The following is an 18,912-nucleotide window of genomic DNA, read 5'->3' as shown; positions in this document are numbered from 1 at the left end:
GGAGAGTGTCACTGTTTATCACAGTCATCTATAGATTTTTTTTTGTGTGTTTTCTGTTCTCTGGGTCTCCCTTTGGAAGAGAAAAATCTACATACAAGTTTGTGCTCTTATACTAAATACTAGTGAGGTCTTTTGTTTGTCAACGGTAATAAGATCTTCTCTGTGGAATTTATGACAGCACTTTAAAGAATTTTGAATAATGCATTGGACACAAGTAACAGGAAGAATGTTTCACTGAGGTTCACTTGGGCAGAATTAACAATAAGCTGTGTACAGTGTGTTGCCTATTCATCTTAAAAAATAACGTGCACTTCTTTTTTTGGTTATAGAGCTCTATCTGCTTTATTGTAGAATATTTGGTAAATCAAAAACATATATGAAGAAGAAAATGAAATCCTCCCATGATTTCTTCAGGCTTACATGTTGTTGATATATCCTCCTGGCACGAACATGTGATTCATGTTGTGGTCATGTAATATATGCAGTTTTTACCATGTTTTTCATCTTTTTCCCATGTCATAAAGTATTTTTACAACAATAATATTGATAAAAGCTATATAACAAGAATCTCCCAACAATAATTCTTCTAGAAGACATTGGTGAATAAAATGTCTTAGGAGATACATGTGGACATTTTACATTTCCAATCACTTGAGTGTAGTAACTACTCATTAGGTTTTCCATCCTTACTACCTCTATGGCTTTCTCATACATAGGAGCCAGATTGGCTCCACTAGTAAGAGATAAGAGAAAGACTCTTCCCCCTTAAAACATCTGTTTTAAAGATATTGAAATTTTAATTTATGAATCTTTAAAAAAATTTTTTATTTTAGAGAGACAGAAGGAGAGAGATAGAGCACGAGTAAGGGAGAGGGGCAGAGGGAGAGAGAATGAGAGGAAGAGAGAGAGAGAGAGAGAGAGAGAGAGAGAAAATCCCAAGCTGGCTCCATGCTCACTGCAGAGCCTGATGTGGGGCTCAGTCACATGACCCTGGGATCATGACCTGAGCTGAAATCAAGAGTCAGATGCTCAACTGACTGAGCCACCCAGGCACCTCTATGAATCTTTTTTTTAAGATGTGAAGAATGTCTTTTTTTCCCTTCTAAGATGTTATTTCTTTTTTTTTTTTTTAATTTTTTTTAACGTTTATTTATTTTTGAGACAGAGAGAGACACAGCATGAACGGGGGAGGGGCAGAGAGAGAGGGAGACACAGAATCGGAAGCAGGCTCCAGGCTCTGAGCCATCAGCCCAGAGCCCGATGCGGGGCTCGAACACGCGGACCGCGAGATCGTGACCTGAGCTGAAGTCAGACGCTTAACCAACTGAGCCACGCAGGCGCCCCTCTAAGATGTTATTTCTAGAAAAATTCATAATCAACCTTGAAGGATAAAGTTCTCTTTGCAAAATACAATTGATCCAGCTTCTTTCGCTTGGTCCGCAAATCTGGGAGTCTACTTACTGGTCTATACAGGAGTGAAAGGTACAATTTACTTAGAATACCAATACCTTAAATGATGCAGATGGGAATCTTATAGGACTCTGGGAACAGCTGGGACCTCACAGATGTTGAACACAGGTGAGAATTGGTGTGATTCAGTGCAGCTGTAGGAATGGGTTATCTTATTTTTCCCTCGACAGCAGGATTTCATTGATCTCTATCTTTATACAGTGACTCATTCTGCTCTGTCTCTACTTCTATGTTTCCTTTGTTACCAATTACTTCATTCTCTACTTTATATGTCTCTTCTCTGCCTAATGGCTTCAGTTTACTCATAACTTGCCCTTCTCAGGGCTTCTCGGGCTGTCTTTCCCAATACATGATTGATTTTGTCTTCACATTCCAGTTCAAATTCTTGAAAGAGAATGGGTGTAGTTAGTCATTGCCATCCTTGTTTGGCTAGAGTGTTCACATCAGGTCACATTTTAGGCCTGGCTGCCTCAGGTTATATGTTTCTATGAAGGGGGTTGTCTGATATAGATCATGCCTCAGCCTGCTGCCTCACCTGGGGACACTGGCTGGAGTAAAACTCTTAAAGGGTAATCTGAATCTGGCACAGCAGCACAGAATGACCTCTTAGGCCCATTCTTTTTGTTTTGGGTTTAAAGACAAAAATTTTAATATACCACTAAAGTAATATATTTTTCATGCTTTTTTTTTTTTTCCCCGGAGACAAAATTCTCCCAACTCTTTCATTTAATATAGTCATGTTAGGGGCACCTGGGTGGCTCAGTCGGTTGAGTGTCTGACTTCTGCTCAGGTCATGATCTCACAGTCTGTGGGTTCAAGCCCCGTGACTGGCTCTGTGCTGACAGTTTGGAGTCTGGAGCCTGCTTCTGATTCTGCGTCTCTCTCTCTTTCTCTCTCTCTGCCCCTCCCCCACTCATGCTCGGTCTCTCTCTCTCTCTCTCTCTCTGTCAAAAATAAACACTAAAAAAAATTAAAAAAATAAAATAGTCATGTTACATAGAAACAATAAGTAGATTTGTGTGGTTGCCAAGGGCTAGAGGTTGGATGGAAATGGGGAGATGTTGGTAAAAAGGTACAAATTCCCAGTTGTACAATGAATACGTTTTGGGGATATAATATATAGCATGGTGACTACAGTTAACAATACTGAGCTATATTCTTGAAAGTTGCTGAGAGAATAGATTTCAGGTGTTTTCACCACAAGAAAAAAAAAAAAGGTAACCCTGTGAGGTGAAGGATGTGTTAACTAATCTTATTGTGGTAATCATTTCACAATATATTTGTATCTTAAATCATCATGTAGTACATCTTGAACATATACAATCTTATATGTCAATTATATATCAATGAAGCTGGAAAAAAATAGTCATGTTACCTTGCTATTTTTCAGCTGACTCTAATAGAAATATATTTGAGCTAAATATTTCTTAAAGTTCCTAAATTTTAATATTATGGAGAAAATGTTCATGCTCTATAATGTTCAACTGGCATTTTAATAAGCTTATTTGCTTATTAAAGAAAGTAAATGCATTTTAATAGTTAATATAGAATTGTGCCTACAGATATCAGAGAATAGCAAAGATGGGTAGGGAAGGTCTGGAATATGCTGACTTTCGTAAAGTAGGTTAAAAACATTTCCCTTTTGAAACAGAATGTTCTCAGGCATTTTCCTGGCCCTTGGCTGCTAAAATATAAATGGTTATGTGTAATGGTTAACTGCAGACTGTTATTGTTGGAAATTATTTTTATATGCACAAATTATGATGGAGAGTGAATTGCAAACATAAATTTGTTTTTGGTTTTATTCTGATTTAGAAGGATGACTTAAATTGCCTTCAATATCATCTTACCACTGTAAAACGGGAAGTGAAGTCAGGCAAAGAACTGCTTCCTGTCTTCTTGCAGAGAGGAAACAAATATATAAATATGCATAGGCAGCCTTCAGTCTTTCTCTCTACTCAGTCTATCCCATGCACAGTCTTGATTTAGCATTAGTAAAATATAATGTCGTTCCCCTATTCTCAACTCTGGCTGTATGTTAGAATCACTTGGAAAGCTTTTAAAAGAAAACCTATTTCTAGGCCCCACTCCCCAATTTTCTGATTTATTTGGTGTGGGTGCAGTTTGGGCATTGATGCTTTTGAGAGGCATCCTAAGTAATTCTAAGGAGCAGACAGGAAGCCACTAGGCAAAAAGACAGAGTGTGAACATTTGCATTTGCCTTCAAGACAAATTTTCTATCCCCAGTTTAACTTATCAGGCAGTGGACAGCTCAACTAGCCTCTCATACCCTCTGTACAGGTATTACCTCTGTAAAGCTTCTAGCATTACTTTGTATCTTTGACAAGCTGAGTGCCTTGCACAGTGTAGGAAGTCAATAAATATTCTCCCCTCCCTTCCATCCTCACTTCCACAGGTATGGTTCAGGTCTTCATTTCTCCTGGAGTTTTGCCCTGGTCCTACTGTGCCTTCCTGACTCCAGAGTCTTTGGCTTTTTTAAGTCAGGCCAATGCATCAGTGGATCACATGGCTAGTGTCCAGTAAGACTAATTGTATCTTGTACTCTGCTCATTCTTGCTTTCTTCCTATTTTATGAGCTAGGTGACCCTTTGGCTTTCTACATCCCCCCCCCCCCCCCCCCCCCCCCGCCCTTCTGTTCCCTCACTCTTTTACTCCCTATCCTGCCAGGACTTGATGACAAAATTCAATTTCTCAGGTTTTGACCTCTTGTGCTAAGATGTCAGAGTATAATATACTTTCTGGGGCTTCTTGTCCCTATTCCTTTGGGCAAACACTTCCCCTGCCAGGCTCTGGCCCAGCTGACCTAAATTATTTTGTCAGTACCCTTGTCTGATCTGTCAAGATTCCCCTCAAAGAGAACACTCTCTATACTGTCTTTAGATTCTCATTCTTTAAAAGAAAACTGATTGAGTTGTCTACATGATTAAAAACTTCTGTTGGTCCCTTATTGCCTGAAGAATAAAGTTTAAACCTGAGATGTCCAAGATGGGAGTAATTAAGACTCAATAAAAAAGTGAGTTCCTGATGTGAGAACGATCTGGCTGTGGTATCTGTCACCCCATTGATTGCCAAGGTTGATTTGGTTGATCTGTCTGGCCAGGTGGGTATCCATTTTCTCCCTCACCATTCTACGTGTTCTCTCCTGAAGCTGAACATAGCTCCAAGAAGACAACTTGTCCTGATAGAGGACCATTTTTCAGGTAGCTGAGCTCCCCTGCTAGATCCTATAAACAAGCTCTCCAGGTCCATTTGTAGGAGAAGGTAGACTAATAAAGCTTCCAAGACTCCAGACACATCCAAATGAGGTGCTGCAGGTGGCAGTCTGCCTTTATTTAAAAAAAAAAAAAAAAAAAAAAAAAAAAAAAGAGTTCTTCAGCTATGCCATATAAGTGGCTAGTGGTTATTGCACTGGACAACAAAAATACAGAGCATTTCCATCATTGCAGAAAGTTCTGCTGAACAGTGCTCTTCTAAATACCTTAATGTAGCTCATGAGGCCGTTTATAATCTCATCTCAATCTTTTGCTCTAAATTTTTGGCTGCTACTCACTTTCAGTCCCACCGACTTTCTCAGTGGGTGCCCTTTTACAACTCCATGCCTTTGACAATGATGTTTCCCTTTTACTGAAATCCTCTTTGACTTTCTTCTCTGGCAAATTCCTATTTACCTTTTAAGATCCAGCTCAAACATTACCTTCCTTGTGAAGTTCCCTGACATTCCTAAACACGATGATTTCTTCCTCTGTTTCCCTTGCTCATTGAACATAGCTCTATTGCCCTTATTACTGTATATTGTTATTTGCTTATAAAGTCAGCTATGTTCTTGGAAGGGGGATGCTGACTGTTCTAGAGATCTGCTCTAATGGTTATCTAAAATTGTTTGCTTGATGCCTGTTTGAAATCATGTATTTTCTTATTTATGTGTTTGGCATGTTTGAAAGGATCATTTAGAGCTTTAGAAGTCCTTCCCCTTTCTGGTGTAAACCTAGAATGACTTCTTGTCTTCCAGACTGAAGTCCATTTCTCTTCTAATTAGTTCTGACTGGACTTGAGAGGGATGTGAGAGGAGGAATTGACAAAGTCCAAAACAGAGGGACTGTATGTAGGAGCTGGTTCAGATGTGCTCAGGTTCCAGGGGCCACACAAAATAGTATGTGTTTGGGAAAGAGTAGGGAGGGAATATGGAGAAAATAAAAACAGCCCATGGAAAGAAGTTGGGGATTTATGTTTGACTTTTTCCAGGCCAAGGACAAAAGCAATTAAGATGGTAAGAATTTTTATGACCATTTTGCAAAAACGTACATATTTTTCCCTCCTGGTATTTGATGAGATTTTAATAAATTCTTGTGACTCGAATTACTGGGAAGTAAATGCTCCTGACCAAGAAATTAAAGTATCAGTTAGTTTATCTTCTGCGATCATGGTTAACATCACTCTGAAAGGCTTATTTCCTTCTGAGAGGGCTATAAATCCTATTGGCTCCGATCTGAGAGACCTTCGCCGATCACTGTAATCTAGCCGTGCCGCAAATCGTACAATCATCTTCCCCTTGGCGCCCCGATCACGCCCATTGATTAGACCACGCCTACCTAAAAGTCTCCCTCCCTCCCACCTTATGGCTCCGCCCCAGGCCTAGCAGAGGAAGATTCTTATTGGTGAAGAAGTTGTCCTGGTTCCGCCCCGGGGCACGGCGATAGGCCGAGCCGGAGTGGGGCGGTGGTGGTTGGCTGCCTGGGGACGGGTCGGTAGCCGTGCCTGTCAGAGTGGCTGGCGGCAGTGGCGGCTCTCCCGGCTGGGTTGTCAGTCAGTGAGCAGAGGGGGAAGATGGCTCGCTGGGACCCGTTCTGTTAGGAAGAAGGGGGGGCAGGTGGTGCTTCTACTCCGGAGAAAGCAGAGCAGCCGCCGTCGCTGTCGCTGGGAGTCAAACAAGCCGAGGTTCTGGAGGTGGAGCTCGGGAAGCCGCTCTGGTGAGTACGACCCAGCGACCCACGCCGGGCCCCCAGGGCAGCCGGCGACCGATAACTTTTTTGTCAGGGAGGAGCCGGGGCGAGGCGGCGGCGGGGAGGGGACCGGGACTTTGTCCCCGGGGCGGCGCCTTCGTTGGGGGTAACGGCTCCCTCGCGAGGCGCCGCGGGTGGGCGCGAGAAGGCGCTGGGCTCTAGGGGCGTCCGAGGGGCCGGAGCAGCGGGGTCGGGTGAGTGGGCTGCGGCCGGCGGCTGCTCGCCCCGAAGTTGGGCGCAGCCCGTGTGCTGCCTGGGCGGCGGCAGCTTTGTGCGCGTGGACTCGGGTCTTTCTCTTTCCCAGCAAGGAGCAGCCCAGACTCCGGGCGTGCCTAGGGGGCAGCCGCCTGGGCGGGACCCGCCGCCCCTCTGCGGGGAGCCCCCCACCCCCACCCAGCCGCAGCTGATGCTCGGGCCTGGGCCTCTCCCACTCCGGGGAGGCTACAGCTGTACGTCCAGTCTAGTGGCTAAAATGGTCACCGTCAACTCTCCCCCCCCACCCCCCCATCTTTAAAAGCAGCGTTCGCCCTGGTCTTTGGTGTCCCCCGCAGGGCAGTGAGATTCAGAAAGCAGCTACGATTCCTTCCTTGGTTATTACACTGGAGATCCCCTCTTCAGCACTTGCTCCCTTCTTTCTAGGAGTTATTCCGCTCTTGAGGCTGCTTTTAACGTGCTCGAGAATCGTCGGGGTTTTGTCTGAATATGGTTGCATTGGAAGACCCCAAGTTTGCACGCTTCAGCAAAACTGCGTATCCGCCCTTGAGCGTGCACAGTTGTGCTCTTGTGCCCTCCAAGTTCAGGCATTCCTGAAAGATTTTAATTTTGCCCTAGTGGTTTCGTGCTGCACTGGATCGGGTCTCTGATAAATACGCTGTCACACACCCCGCAGCGGCTCCGCTCTTCAGGCAGGGGGAGTTTGTTCCACAGGCAGCTACTAATTTCAGAGACCACACGACAGGCAGTAGGACCAAGCTGTCCTTTTGCAAATTGTGTGTCCTTTGGGTCACACAGTAGTTTTTGGAGCCGATATGCCACCCCTTTGGTTCATGTAACACTTGACAGTTTGAAATTTTCGGCTTTTAAAATCTTATCTGCATAAAGTCATGAGGATCGGTGTAACCTTGAGTCAATGTGATAGACCCGGGAGGGTTGTTTTCCATAAGAACATTTTCCTAAAATCCACAGGCTACCCCTCCCCTCCAGTTTCTAAGCATCTTTTCTTTGGGTTAATACATTTATAAGGTTTACGAGATGCATGTTGGTTCCAAACACCATTTTTTTGAAGTACAGGGAAAGGCAAGAAAGAAAGAAAAAAAAAAAAAAAAAGGATCTGCTGGGCCAATAGTAGCTTTAAAGTCAGTTATTGAAATAATTCATTTAAATAAAGTGGCTCAGGGGAAAACCATCACATATTTAGATTAAAAATATTCTGGATTGGCTTATTTTATCCCCTTTTGATTTACTATAGTTATTACCATAGAGGGATTATAAAACCTTTTAGTTATCGACATTAACAGCACCTGGATATAGACACCCAGATAAGGTATTGGTTGGGTCAGTATGTTACTCCTACTATGCTTTCTTTCTTTGTTGTGTTTCTATTTTATGAAATCTGCTCTTGATTGCATTTCTCAGAGTGGTGTCGTTTTGACAGTCAGAGTTTAAACATGTCTTATAGTCAACTGTTTTATTCAGGATCCTGTGGCATGATATTTATTTTATAATGAAACTGTAAAAACTTTGAAAAATGTTAATATCAGTACCATTTTGGGGTATCATATTTACATTTTGTAAATAACTGAAATTATGCCAAACATAAATTTATTTTGCACTGCCCCAGGCTGAATAGGTTCTACGGCAGAAGTGAATGGCATAACTCTTGTCATCAAGGAAAATACTGTCTGATGTACAAGACAGATAAGTAACAATTATAATACCATGTGATAAATGTGAATAGAGATATGCCTAGTGTAGGAAGGTAGCAGAGTAGGAGATGGCTAACTCAGCTTGGATGTAGGTAGAATCAGGAGCACACAGTACAGTTTGGAGATCTGATATAATTTAGCCAAGTGCAGGAGGTCACTAACTTTCCAAGAGAAGAATATAAGTGAGAAGGCAAGGAGGCATGAGAAACTATGGCAATTTAGAGAAGTCATTGTCAGTGACAAGTCCGAAGTCAATAACATTGACATTAACATGACTTGAATGCTGGGGTTAGATAAGGAAATGGTGGAAGATGAAAATAGTGAGGGTGGTAGAACTCCAGATCAGGGCATTGTATCCTTGGCTATGGGGATTGGATTGGCGGTGATGAGTAAGAAGCCATTTAATGAATTTTTGTTTTAGATCCTCACTCTAGTAGAGTGTAGTAGAATCTGACAGGTACTGTTACCTTTGGGAAGAAAGAAGGAAGAATCAGGACCCTGAGGATTTGACTTGGTTCTAGTGATTGGAAGTGAGGGAAGATGGAGGGAAGATGATAATTTCTATTTTGGGTTTTCTGAATCTGAGGAAGCTGTGGAGCATTCGGGTGAAGATGTCATTAGATGTTTGGATCCATGGATGTGGAACTTATAAAAAAAATCAGGATTGCAGGGCAGGTCGGCAGTTGAATTGAAGCCGTATTGATTTGGTGATATTGAAATGATTCAGGGAAAGGTTTTAGTGTGGTAAAAGCAGCGGCTAGAGAACAGTCTGTTAAAAAGCAGAAATGGGAAGAAGAATAGTGTGAAGGAGAGAAGAGTGCTAGTTAGAAAGGTAGGAGGAACATCAGGAGAGATGCTAAGGATGGAGAGAATTTCAAATAGAGGGGAATGGGTCAACAAGTTTGAATGTTGTAAAGAGGCGTCAAGGAAGGAGAGGATTCCAGGGACCTAAGGATCAGGATTCCATAGGTGGCTTGAACAGGTACAGTTTTAACTGAGTAGTGGTTCAGAAACCAGTCTTTGGAAGATTGAGAAAGAATGGGTGATGAGAAAGTAGACATGCTTGAGTGAGGCATTTCAAGAAAACTGAAGAAGGGAGACGATGATAGCTAAAGAGCAGTGGTTCCCATCCTTAGCTGCACATTTCCAACCATCTGAGGAGCTTTTAAGAATCTTGGTTTCCAGGGGAAAGCCCATACCAATCTGAGGTTGAGGTAGTACCCCAGGCATTAGTATTTATTTCAGCAGCTTTGTTGAAATTAATTGGCATTTAATAAACCACACATATTTAAAGTGTGCAATTTAATGTTTGCCATAGATTTACACTTGTAAAATCATCACCACAGTCCGAATAATGAACATATCCATCACCTACAAAAGTTTTCTTGTGTCCCTTTGTAATTTCTCCCTCTCATCCTCAGGAAACCACTGATCTACTTTCTGTTACTATAGATTAGTTGGACAGGTATTTTAAAGTTCCCTGGGTAATTCCAATGTTCAGGCAAGGTTGAAAACCACTGAAGAGGGATACAAGGTGAAGGAATGTTATGTTTGTTTCTTTACATGCATAAGTAAGGTGAGGAGTAAGAAGTAGGAAAGATGAGATATTTACTGGAATTGAGTCCCCAAGGAGATGGAAGTGGTTGAAATTCAGAGCTTTGACAAATAAGAAAGGAAGACAATTTGGAAGCAACAAAGAATCTGATGTTAAAGACAGCACATGTCTTTGTTATCAGCATCCAAGTTGTCATCGTGTAGTATCAAGACTGATTTTCTAAAGTATTCAAACAAAGTTAGAGAGCATATTAATATTGTGAAAATGGATGCCGCTCAGGAAATCTCCCTAAATGGAGCCTGGGACCCCTGGCACCACCATGTAATGCTTTGTCATTTTTTGGAGGGGAGCAGATGGAACTAACAGTTTGACTATTGCTTGTTATTGAGAGCCAAGTACTGCCAGAGTCTTTTTGGCCCTGTTGGAGTTAGGCTGCATATCTGCACTGAGGAAAGAGAATATTTAACATTTGAAAATCTTCTGTTTAAAACATCTTTTTGCTCAGAAGAAATTCTGTTTGCTTGCCCTTTGGATATATGCCTTTTAAATACTTTGGAGGATGAAATCATTTCTATGTCTCCCAAATGAGACCAGGAAGAGTTGTGATTAGGGAGTTGTCAAAGGCCCATACTTCCTATCCTGAGAAAGGTAATATTTATATCCCCACCCCCTCCTCTTTTTTTCTTTTCTTTTTCCTTTCTTTTATTTTCCTTCCTTCTTTCTTTTTCTTTCTTCTTTCTTTCTTTCTTTCTTTCTTTCTTTCTTTCTTTCTTTTTAAATTTTCTAAATCTTTTCAGATTACCTTAAAAAATTTTTTTAAGGTTTTATTTATTTTTGAGATAGAGACAGAGCATGACTGAGGGAGGGGCAGAGAGAGAGGGAGACACAGAATCTGAAGCAGGCTCCAGGCTCTGAGCTGTCAGCGCAGATCCCAACGTGGGGCTTGAACTCACAGACTGCGAGATCATGACCTGAGCCCAAGTCAGATGCTTAACCAACTGAGCCACTCAGGCACCCCTTCAGATTACCTTTAATTCAATTTATTGAGATCTCAAAAGAGCCCCAATGGAATTTCAAATTAATTTTTTTGAGATAGTTGTGATACCTTTACAATATTTTCATCATTTCGTCAAGTCATTTAAAAAAAAAAATTAGTATTATTTTTATTAGTAAACTCTACCCCAATGTAAGGCTTGAACTCGTGACTCCAGGACCAAGAGTCACATGTTCTACTAACTGAACCAGCCAGGTGCCCCCAAGTCATTTTTTAATGACTCAGTGTTTTATAGTTTTCCTGATGTGGTTCTGCCTATTTTTAAAGTAAATTTTTGGTATTTTAAAACATGTTGCTATTGCGAATGGAATTTTTTTCATTGTATTTTTTTTTTATTTAAAAAAAAATTTTTTTTAACATTTATTTATTTTTGAGACAGAGAGAGAGCGTGAACAGGGGAGGGTCAGAGAAAGAGGGAGACTCAGAATCTGAAGCAGGCTCCAGGCTCTGAGCTGTCAGCACAGAGCCCGACGTGGGGCTTGAACTCACAGACTGTGAGATCATGACTTGAGCTGAAGTCAGACGCTTAACCGACTGAGCCACCCAGGTGCCCCTCATTGTATTTTAATGAGGATTGCATATTCTCAGTGGAATATAGAAAAGTTGGTAATTTAGGTATACTGTTTTCTAACTGGTCATTTTATGAAATTCTTTTTTTTTTTAAACCCCCAAATAAGGGCTTGAACTCATGACCCTGAGAGCAAGACCTGAGCTGAGATCAAGAGTCAGATGCTGAACCAACTGACCCACTCAGGCACCCCCATTTATAAAATTCTTAATTTCATTTTTTTAAGTTTATTTATTTTGAGAAAAAGAGAAAGCGTGTGTGCTTGTGCATGTAAACAGGAGGGGGGCAGAGAGAGAGAGAGAGAGAGAGAGAGAGAGAGAGAGAGAGAGAATCCCAAGCAGGCTCTGTGTTGTCAGTGAGAGAGGTAGAGAGAGAATCACAAGTAGGCTCCATGCTGTCAGTGTGGCGCCCAATGCAGGTCTTGATCTCATGACCTTGATCTCATGACCTGAGCAGAAATCAAGAGTGGATGCTTAACCAACTGAATGAACACCCAGGTGCCCCTAAAATTCTTAATTTCTTATAGTTTTTATTGGATTTTGTGATACAGCAGTTATAGCATTTGTAAATGATGGTAATTTTGCCTTCTTGCCAATATCTAATCCTTATTTCATTTTTGACATTAAATGTCTGGAGTGATGTTAAATTATATTAGTGAATAGTGAGCATCTTTGGCTCACTTCTCATTTGAGTGAGAATGCCTTTAGGGTTTCACAGCTGTGTATTCTTTCTGGCAACTTTTGTTTTTAGCATGTTAAGGATATAATCTTCCTTAATTCCTTTTTGGAATTGAGATTTAATTGGAAAAGATATTAAATTTGATCACATACCCTTGTAATGTACACCGAGATGATCATATAGTTTTTCTTCTTTTACCTACTGGCTGATGAATTATATTAGAGGACTTCCTAGTAGATTTCACCAAACAATTGCTGGTAAAGGCAACTTGGTAATAGCATACCTCTTTAAAGTAGTGCTAGATTTGATTGCTATGTAAGATTGATCTTTAGTATTCTTCTTATATTACCTTATATATTACTAGCTTCGCAAAATAAAAAAGAAAGAGAAACCTTCCATTTTTCTTTTATATCCCCTGGCAATTCATCTCTTCCTTAAGGTCAGAAATAGTTTAGCTATAAAAATGTCTAGGCCTTTTGGATTAAATACAGTTTATGTACATGCACAATTTTGAGACATAAGTAGTATTGTCCTTACTCTACAGATTAACTGAGACTCAACGAGGTTTAAAATACTTGTTCAAGATCAACAACTAGTTAGTGGTAGAGAGTTTAAGTTGAATTCCTATCTGATGCCATAGATCATGTGTTTTTATCAGTACCCTAATTTTTTCTTAATCAGACTTTTCCCTTATTCTCTATTATTGAGAAGTTAATTTAATCACTTTATTTGAGTGTCTTATTGTTTTCCTTTCTGCCCAATTAGTCTCAGTTTTTGGTAACCCTATCATAATTATTACTGGTCACTCTATGTAATATCATATCTCCTGCTATTTTAATAAATACATCCAAGTGTGGTTATGGTAGAAGATCCCAGAATTGAAATACAATAAATGTATAATGTACTTTATATAATTTACATTTTAATTTAATGCAGGTTCAAGATCAATTTGCATTCCTGAATCCTATTTGTACCTTGTAAAGAATGTTAAGTGCAACACAGATAAAAGATCAAGGAGTTTTGGAAAATAGTACTTTTCCACTGTAGTTTAAACATTTGTCATTGTTGAAGCTTGCATCAGAGTAGACTTTTAGTAGTAAATGTTAAGTGATATTTGTTTGGTGTGTGTTTTCCTGAACAAAGAGTCTTTGATTAGCTGATGAATATTAGTTGCTTTCTCATGTAAATGCTTAAGGATTCATTCAGTTATTTGTACTTGACTTAATGAAAACATTGTATATGAGTTCTTAAACTGTACTATGAAAGTTATTTGAGGCATCAGCTATTGGAAGATTTGCATTTATTCTTTTATAGAATGATGTTTAGGCTTGGAAATTTAAAAGAATAATGTAAGCCTTAAAACTGCCTAAATTGGGCAAGCAATTACGAACTCTATTTTAATCTTTTGGAGCTTGCCTGGTTTTATTTGTTTGTTTTTTCCCTTTTGAATGTAAAGAACATTTAACTAATTTAATTAGGGGATTAGTTCTAAGCAACATACACATACTGTACTCCCCTGCTTCTGCCCATGGGGGCATAGAAAGTTGCCAGTCTGACCTCTTTATACTTGCCAGATATATACATTCCCTTTTCAACTTAAAGTTCAAGGTTCCTGCTGACTTGTTAATCCATAGATATTACTGTGGTGGATGGAGTGGCAACATAGCCCCCCAGGCAGTGCGCACTTTTGTAGTGGAAAAGCAGGGGAGACTATTTTGGGAAATTATGAACCTTCAAGTGGGTCCTGATAAGAGAATAGAGAGGAAGGTGGAAGTGTTTTAGGAATCAGGAGGGGAGGGGAGAAGTGTCAAACTAAGAAAGGAAGTAGAAATGTGCATATGGAATGGACTATTCAAGAAGTACAGAAAATCAGAATGGTTATATGGGTGATAGAACCAGAATATTGAGGTCAGTGAAGTCTTAGAGTTTCAGAAAGGAATATGCGTGTGGCAAGGTTAAAGGGAAAGAATATTGAGAAAAAAATCAGTAGATTGTCATTTCTAAGTTGATGGAAAGTATACGATAAGAACCAAATACATACTGTAAAGGGGGTTAAGGAATAAATTGGTGGGGAAATAATTGGAGGCAGTAGCAGTAGATGAGGCTACTAAATCAGAAAGTTAATCGGTGAAGAATAAGTAAGTACGGAAGTAGCTAGAGAGCATAAGAATCTAATGAAGCCTCCCTTCCATCACCCCTCTCCCTTCTTTTCAGAAACTGTAAGCTTCTGAGATGCATTCTCAATTGTCCAATTGATAAATATTTTGTTAGTGACAATTAGAGCTATTGTTATTGAACATCTATGGTGTGCTAGTGTATTATTTTTAATCCCTAAAACATTCCTGTGATATAGATGTAATCACTACTTTTCACGTTGGAGGAAATTGAGACTTAGAGAGTTTAAGTAATTTGCTGGAAATTGGGCATGAGTTTTTGGACTCTTTTTATTGTGCCATGTTGCTTTTTCTATTTGTTGAATTGCGTCAAAACACTAGAGGGGAAGGGTGTAAAAGGACTATAAGGTATGATAGTCTTCTAATAGAAAGGAGTGGAAGAGAAATTTTAGCTATGTTTGCTATAATTTGTATTAGCTATATTTTGTATTTAAAATATTAAACAAATTTTTTTAATGTTTTTATTTATTTTTGAGACAGAGAGAGACAGAGCATGAGCAGGGGAGGGGCAGAGAGAGGGGGAGACACAGAATCTGAAGCGGGCTCCAGGCTCTGAGCTGTCAGCACAGAGCCCGACTCGGGGCTCAAACTCATGGAGAGTGAGATCATGACCTGAGCTGAAGTTGGACGCTCGACCGACTGAGCCACCCAGGCGCCCCTTAAAATATTTTATAAAAGGATTCCTTTCAACACACTTCTCTGCCATATATATATATATAACATTTAATTAAAACAATTTTTTTTAATGTTTATTTATTTTTGAGAGAGAGAGAGAGAGAGACAAAGTGTGAGCAGGGGAGGGGTGGAGAGAGAGAGGGAACCACAGAATTCGAAGCAGGCTCCAGGCTCTGAGCTGTCAGCACAGAGCCCAACGCAGGGCTCAAACTCACAAACCACAAGATCATGACCTGAGCTGAAGTCAGACGCTTAGTCGACTGAGCCACCCAGGCGATCCAACATTTAATTTTTAACAAGCCCTTTTTTGGGGGAGCTGATATGCTTTTTTTTTTTTTTTTTTTAATCCATGATAATGATAGGTTGAGGGGAAAGGAAAGACAGGCTAAGAAAGGTGATGTCAAGAAAAGTAAGAGTAAAACTTAATTCTTTTCACTATGAGAACTTCAAATATGTTATACAGGTGTATGTTATACTCAGGAAGGCCAGCCTCTTCGTGGAAATGGTGTTGAGCTTGTTGCTGATGTAATCAGGGCAGATACTTTTCATGTCAACAGATTATAAAGCTCCAGAGTTTACAGTAATATTATGTGATTTATGGCACTCGGATTCCATCAGTCAGGAATTGGTTATTGGCAAAAGGGTCCAAACAGATGTTCTGTTTTCTGTTATAAACCCTTTTTTCAGAAACAATGCATAATTGAAAAAGAAATGCTTAAACTACTTTAGGGATTTTAAACATTCTTACAGGACTTTGAAGTACTTGGGGGAGGAATCAAGATAGAAATTTTTGTTGTACTACTTTGTTTCATATTCAGCTGTAAAGCAACATCTAAGTTATATTTTGTTATACTCATATAAAAGTTAATATTATTGAAAACTTTATTTAAAGAAAAAATGTAATGTTTATTTTTGAGAGAGAGTGAGAGACAGAGAGAGAGCATGTACACAAGCAGGGGAGGGTCAGAGAGAGAGGGGCACAAGAGGATCCATAGTGGGCTCTGTGCTGAGAGCAGGGAACCCAATGTGGAGCTTGAATTTGCAAACTGCAAGATCATGTCCTGAGCCAAAGTCTGAAGCTTAACCAACAAACAGAGCCACCCAGGTGCCCCTTGAAAACTTTATTTAAAAAAATTTTTAATTCAGTCTCTGCTAAAACAAATTGACTCTTACCCCAGTTAATATGCATCAGCATGATCATACTGAACTATTTATTGCTGCTTTGCTTTCTATAAGTTTTAAACAAAGATAAACAACTATTTTAATAAGATCCACCAAGTTTCTGATTGAGAAGAACCGAGTAGAATTTTGTAGTACAGTCAAGATCTGTTGCTTTTATTATTATGGCTCTGCTAGTACACATTGCCATCATTAACTATGTTTACTTGCATTTTCTCATTGCACCTTCCCTTTGCCCCCATCATTTTTTAATTGAACATTGGAGCCTCTATTGGTGGACTTTATTTATTTTGAATGATTATTTATTTATTTTGAGAGAGAGAGAGAGCACAGAGGGGCATAGAGAGAGGGAGAGAGAGAATCCCATGCAGGCTCCATACTGTCAGCTCAGAGCCCCAGGCGGGTCTCGAACTCCTGAACTGCGAGATCATGACCTAAGCTGAAATCCACAGTGGGATGCTTAACTGACTGAGCCACCCAGGCCCCCCTCAGACTTTATTAATGGTTGAGAGTTTCATTCCAATATACGAAAGGGCAGTGACTCACTCTAAAACATCAACCCAACCCACAAGTCAACTGGAATTTGGCTCCCTTAACATTTCTCTCTTCCTTTGTCCTCAACACTAGAGCAGATAAAACTGCCACTTAGAATGCCAAAAGCTTTAAAGAAATTAAAGTAGAGCTGTGCCTCGGAAAGTGTATTTCTGTATGCTGTAATTTTGGGGAAAGAGAGAGGAAAAAGGACCAAATGGTAACAAAATGATTCCAAGACAATATTTACATTGGGCTTTCTTTTATATTCCTCCCCATTTTCCTCATAGCATTTGTTATTATTATTTTATTTTATTTTATTTGCCTATACCCTGATTTGCCTTGCTTTGTTTCAAAAGGGATTAAAGGACACTCGCTTCCACATTTACTTGTCTCCTACAGTGGACTGAGAATCCCTCAGGTCAGGGGCTATGTCGTATTCAGCTTTGTAAACTTAGCATCTAAGACATACAGACATTCAATAGTTTATTAATAAATGGGTGATATTTAAAAACCTCTAGTACAAGAAAAGAGAGTCAGATTACTTTCTACAGCCCTACTTTATTGCAGCTTTGAAAGTGTTAATGGGCTGAATCGTGTCTTCTGTCCCCCTTTTTATATGTTGAAATCCTAATACTCAGGACCTTAGAATATAACCATAATTTGAGATAGGGTCTTTGCAGAGTTAATTAAGTTAAAATGAGATAATTAAGGTGGGCCCTAATCCAATATGACTGATGTCCTTATAAGAGGAAGTTGGGACATGACTTCTACTGACAGAAGATTATATGAAGACATAGGGAGAAGATACAAGCCAAGAAGAAAGGCCTGGAACAGATCCTTTCCTCTCAGTAGAAGCCAACCCTGCTTTGGCTTTGGGTTTTGCATTGATTTTGGACTTTTAGTCTCCAGAAATGTGAGAAAATAGATTTCTGTTGTTTAGGCCACAGTCTATGGTACTTGGTTACAGCAACCCTAACAAACTAATATGGGTGACTTGTCTGCTTGGATTTAGTAAAATCCCAAATACCCCTAATTTGCCTATCCCCAAGGATCAATTTGCAATGCCGAATGCCAGAACCTTAAAACTTTGACTCTTCCCTCAGGCAAGACAAACAAGGTAGAGAGAAATTTGGATGGCTCAATGTAGAAAGTAATAACTATTTGTCTATTTTCACCTCCCCCCACAGTACGGTCAATGGCAAGCAGCTGGCTGATTCTTTAGTTCAATTGGATTTATTTGGTTTGGCAAGGAAAAAGTGTTTATGGGTATTTTGTGTTCTTAAGTGTTCAAGAGCCTCTGCCAATAGACCTGGTTGCTTTTTCAGAGTAGAAACTGCAAGAGGAAGACTGAATAAAATACTTTTTAATTTAATATTAATTTGAACTAGTTGCTTGTACATAATCTTAGCAACATTACTTTGCTTGTGTTATGATCAATAGGGGCAGAGTAATGTATCTTTTGGCTCATGCCTATTGCTTTGATAGTTGTCATAACCCCTGATCAGCAACCAGTCATACTGAGTTGTCTCAGTTATTGTCAGCACTTTGTCATCACACGCTTTAGCCATAAGCTAAATATATATGCATTTTTTGCCACTTATTTCTTGTTTTTTAATTGGACTATATATTAAATCGTGATTTGTTTAGTCAACTCTTTTATAGTGTTTTGAGATACTTTGCTGAAAGGGAAAAATTTGAACATATACAAAAGTAGAACACTTGCCCTTTCATCATTTGGAAGCAGATATCAGAGTTCTGAGAATAGGGTAAACTAAATTAACTAATGAACTCTGTGTCACCCTGCTAAAGATGATCTTGCTTAGTATCCCATAATGCTGTGTGTCCATCAATCTTAAAATTCTGGCCAGTGAGCTATACGTGTAAGTTAAAAGGGGCACAGGGAAGGAAGTCTCCCTTAAAAGAAAGGAGGACGTTCTTTTGCCTGCTTAACTTCTTTCCTGGAATGTGGGCAGGATGGCTATGGTAGCCATCTTGGAATGTGAAGTAGCCTTGAGGATAGCAATTTTGCTAGGGTAGTAGAGCAAAACAGGCAGCTGCCACCATACTAGCCCTGGACTG

General features: G+C 39.9%; 1 protein-coding gene across 3 annotated transcripts in view; it reads left to right on the top strand.

Annotated features, from left to right (window-relative positions):
* Positions 1 to 6,163: 6,163 nt before the first annotated feature.
* The window catches only part of FAM126A (family with sequence similarity 126 member A), a 133,472-nt gene continuing 120,723 nt past the window's right edge, over positions 6,164 to 18,912 (top strand). The window contains exon 1 of one of the 3 annotated variants that reach the window (XM_042920067.1): positions 6,164 to 6,458. The gene's annotated coding sequence lies outside the window, so the exon portion shown is untranslated. Of the gene's footprint in view, positions 6,459 to 6,630; positions 6,686 to 18,912 lie in introns of those variants that run through there. The other 2 variants (XM_042920008.1, XM_042920013.1) reach the window with 2 other exon arrangements.

The sequence above is a fragment of the Panthera leo genome, chromosome A2 (assembly GCF_018350215.1).
Source record: "Panthera leo isolate Ple1 chromosome A2, P.leo_Ple1_pat1.1, whole genome shotgun sequence".
Taxonomy (NCBI): Eukaryota; Metazoa; Chordata; class Mammalia; order Carnivora; family Felidae; genus Panthera; species Panthera leo.
This window is presented reverse-complemented; position numbering and strand designations above follow the sequence as displayed.